We start from the raw sequence: 4,134 nt of genomic DNA on the forward strand, positions 1-4,134 counted from the left end.
CTGTCTGGGGTTAGTGTTCTTTCTGGGGTTAGTGTTCTGTCTGGGGTTGGGGATCTGTCTGGGGTTAGTGTTCTGTCTGGGGTTAGTGTTCTGTCTGGGGTTAGTGTTCTGTCTGAGGTTAGTGTTCTGTCTGGGGTTAGTGTTCTGTCTGGGGTTGGGGTTCTGTCTGGGGTTAGTGTTCTGTCTGGGGTTAGTGTTCTGTCTGGGGTTGGGGTTCTGTCTGGGGTTAGTGTTCTGTCTGGGGTTCTGTCTGGGGTTGGGGTCCTGTCTGGGGTTAGTGTTCTGTCTGGGGTTAGTGTTCTGTCTGGGGTTGGGGTTCTGTCTGGGGTTAGTGTTCTGTCTGGGGTTAGTGTTCTGTCTGGGGTTGGGGTTCTGTCTGGGGTAGTGTTCTGTCTGGGGTTGGGATTCTGTCTGGGGTTAGTGTTCTGTCTGGGGTTAGGGTTCTGTCTCGGGTTGGGGTTCTGTCTGGGGTTAGTGTTCTGTCTGGGGTTGGGGTTCTGTCTGGGGTTAGTGTTCTGTCTGGGGTTAGTGCTCTGTCTGGGGTTGGTGTTCTGTCTGGGGTTATTGTTCTGTCTGGGGTTAGTGTTCTGTCTGGGGTCAGGGTTTTCTCTGGGGTTGGGGTTCTGTCTGGGGTTAGTGTTCTGTCTGGGGTTAGTGTTCTGTCTGGGGTTCTGTCTGGGGTTAGTGTTCTGTCTGGGGTTAGTGTTCTGCTTGGGGTTCTTTCTGGGGTTAGTGTTCTGTCTGGTGTTAGTGATCTGTCTGGGGTTGGGGTTCTGTCTGGGGTTAGTGTTCTGTCTGGGGTAGTGTTCTGTCTGGGGTTAGTGTTCTGTCTGGGGTTAGTGTACTGTCTGGGGTTAGTGTTCTGTCTGGGGTTCTGTCTGGGGTTAGTGTTCTGTCTGGGGTTAGTGTTCTGTCTGGGGTTGGTGTTCTGTCTGGGGTTAGTGTTCTGTCTGGGGTTAGTGTTCTGTCTGGGGTTCTGTCTGGTGTTGGGGTTCTGTCTGGGGTTAGTGTTCTGTCTGGGGTTAGTGTTCTGTCTGGGGTTAGTGTTCTGTCTGGGGTTAGTGTTCTGTCTGGGGTTCTGTCTGGTGTTGGGGTTCTGTCTGGGGTTAGTGTTCTGTCTGGGGTTCTGTCTGGTGTTGGGGTTCTGTCTTGGGTCAGTGTTCTGTCTGGGGTTGGTGTTCTGTCTGGGGTTAGTGTTCTGTCTGGGGTTAGTGTTCTGTCTGGGGTTAGTGTTCTGTTTGGGGTTAGTGTTCTGTCTGGGGTTGGTGTTCTGTCTGGGGTTAGTGTTCTGTCTGGGGTTGGGGTTCTGTCTAGGGTTGGGGTTCTGTCTGGGGCTAGTGTTCTGTCTGGGGTTAGTGTTCTGTCTGGGGTTAGTTTTCTGTCTGGGGTAGGGGTTCTGTCTGGGGTTAGTGTTCTGTCTGGGGTTGGGGTTCTGTCTGCGGTTAGTGTTCTGTCTGGGGTTGAAGTTCTGTCTGGGGTTAGTGTTCTGTCTGGGGTTAGTGTTCTGTCTGAGTTTAGTGTTCTGTCTGGGGTTGGGGTTCTGTCTGGGGTTAGTGTTCTGTCTGAGGTTAGTGTTCTTTTTGGGGTTAGTGTTCTGTCTGGGGTTGGGGTTCTGTCTGGGGTTAGTGTTCTGTCTGGGGTTAGTGTTCTGTCTGGGGTTGGGGTTCTGTCTGGGGTTGGGGTTCTGTCTGGGGTTGGGGTTCTGTCTGGGGTTGGTGTTCTGTCTGGGGTTAGTGTTCTGTCTGGGGTAGTGTTCTGTCTGGGGTTGGGGTTCTGTCTGGGGTTAGTGTTCTGTCTGGGGTTGGGGTTCTGTCTGGGGTTGGGGTTCTGTCTGGGGTTGGGGTTCTGTCTGGGGTTAGTGTTCTGTCAGGGGTTAGTGTTCTGTCTGGGGTTAGTGTTCTGTCTGGGGTTAGTGTTCTGTCTGGGGTTAGTGTTCTGTCTGGGGTCCTGTCTGGGGTTGGTGTTCTGTCTGGGGTTCTGTCTGGGGTTGGTGTTCTGTCTGGGGTTAGTGTTCTGTCTGGGGTTCTGTCTGGGGTTGGGGTTCTGTCTGGGGTTGGGGTTCTGTCTGGGGTTAGTGTTCTGTCTGGGTTTGGTGTTCTGTCTGGGGTTGGGGTTCTGTCTGGGGTTAGGGTTCTGTCTGGGGTTAGGGTTCTGTCTGGGGTTAGTGTTCTGTCTGGGGTTAGGGTTCTGTCTGGGGTTGGGGTTCTGTCTGGGGTTGGTGTTCTGTCTGGGGTTAGGGTTCTGTCTGGGGTTGGGGTTCTGTCTGGGGTTAGTGTTCTGTCTGGGGTTAGGGTTCTGTCTGGGGTTGGGGTTCTGTCTGGGGTTGGTGTTCTGTCTGGGGTAGTGTTCTGTCTGGGGTTAGTATTCTGTCTGGGGTTAGTGTTCTGTCTGGGGTTAGTGTTCTGTTTGGGGTTGGGGTTCTGTCTGGGGTTAGTATTCTGTCTGGGGTTAGTGTTCTGTCTGGGGTTAGTGTTCTGTTTGGGGTTAGGGTTCTGTCTGGGGTTGGTGTTCTGTCTGTGGTAGTGTTCTGTCTGGGGTTAGTGTTCTGTCTGGGGTTAGTGTTCTGTCTGGGGTTGGGGTTCTGTCTGGGGTTAGTGTTCTGTCTGGGGTTGGGGTTCTGTCTGGGGTTAGTGTTCTTTCTGGGGTTAGTGTTCTGTCTGGGGTTGGGGTTCTGTCTGGGGTTAGTGTTCTGTCTGGGGTGGGGGTTCTGTCTGGGGTTAGTGTTCAGTCTGGGGTTGGTGTTCTGTCTGGGGTTAGTGTTCTGTCTGGGGTTAGTGTTCTGTCTGGGGTTAGTGTTCTGTTTGGGGTTAGTGTTCTGTCTGGGGTTGGTGTTCTGTCTGGGGTTAGTGTTCTGTCTGGGGTTAGGGTTCTGTCTAGGGTTGGGGTTCTGTCTGGGGCTAGTGTTCTGTCTGGGGCTAGTGTTCTGTCTGGGGTTAGTGTTCTGTCTGGGGTTAGTGTTCTGTCTGGGGTAGGGGTTCTGTCTGGGGTTAGTGTTCTGTCTGGGGTTGGGGTTCTGTCTGCGGTTAGTGTTCTGTCTGGGGTTGAAGTTCTGTCTGGGGTTAGTGTTCTGTCTGGGGTTAGTGTTCTGTCTGAGGTTAGTGTTCTGTCTGGGGTTGGGGTTCTGTCTGGGGTTAGTGTTCTGTCTGAGGTTAGTGTTCTTTTTGGGGTTAGTGTTCTGTCTGGGGTTAGTGTTCTGTCTGGGTTTGGGGTTCTGTCTGGGGTTAGTGTTCTGTCTGGGGTTAGTGTTCTGTCTGGGGTTGGGGTTCTGTCTGGGGTTGGGGTTCTGTCTGGGGTTGGTGTTCTGTCTGGGGTTAGTGTTCTGTCTGGGGTAGTGTTCTGTCTGGGGTTGGGGTTCTGTCTGGGGTTAGTGTTCTGTCTGGGGTTGGGGTTCTGTCTGGGGTTGGGGTTCTGTCTGGGGTTGGGGTTCTGTCTGGGGTTAGTGTTCTGTCAGGGGTTAGTGTTCTGTCTGGGGTTAGTGTTCTGTCTGGGGTTAGTGTTCTGTCTGGGGTTAGTGTTCTATCTGGGGTTCTGTCTGGGGTTGGTGTTCTGTCTGGGGTTCTGTCTGGGGTTGGTGTTCTGTCTGGGGTTAGTGTTCTGTCTGGGGTTCTGTCTGGGGTTGGGGTTCTCTCTGGGGTTGGGGATCTGTCTGGGGTTAGTGTTCTGTCTGGGGTTGGGGTTAGTGTTCTGTCTGGGGTTGGGGTTCTGTCTGGGGTTAGTGTTCTGTTTGGGGTTGGGGTTCTGTCTGGGGTTAGTGTTCTGTCTGGGTTTGGTGTTCTGTCTGGGGTTGGGGTTCTGTCTGGGGTTAGGGTTCTGTCTGGGGTTAGGGTTCTGTCTGGGGTTAGTGTTCTGTCTGGGGTTAGTGTTCTGTCTGGGGTTGGGGTTCTGTCTGGGGTTAGTGTTCTGTCTGGGGTGGGGGTTCTGTCTGGGGTTAGTGTTCAGTCTGGGGTTGGGGTTCTGTCTGGGGTTGGTGTTCTGTCTGGGGTAGTGTTCTGTCTGGGGTTAGTGTTCTGTCTGGGGTTAGTGTTCTCTCTGGGGTTAGTGTTCTGTTTGGGTTGGGGTTCTGTCTGGGGTTAGGGTTCTGTCTGGGGTTGGTGTTCTGTCTGTGGTAGTGTTCTGTCTGGGGTTAGTGTTCTG

This window comes from Salvelinus fontinalis, chromosome 20 (assembly GCF_029448725.1).
Source record: "Salvelinus fontinalis isolate EN_2023a chromosome 20, ASM2944872v1, whole genome shotgun sequence".
NCBI classification, from domain to species: Eukaryota; Metazoa; Chordata; class Actinopteri; order Salmoniformes; family Salmonidae; genus Salvelinus; species Salvelinus fontinalis.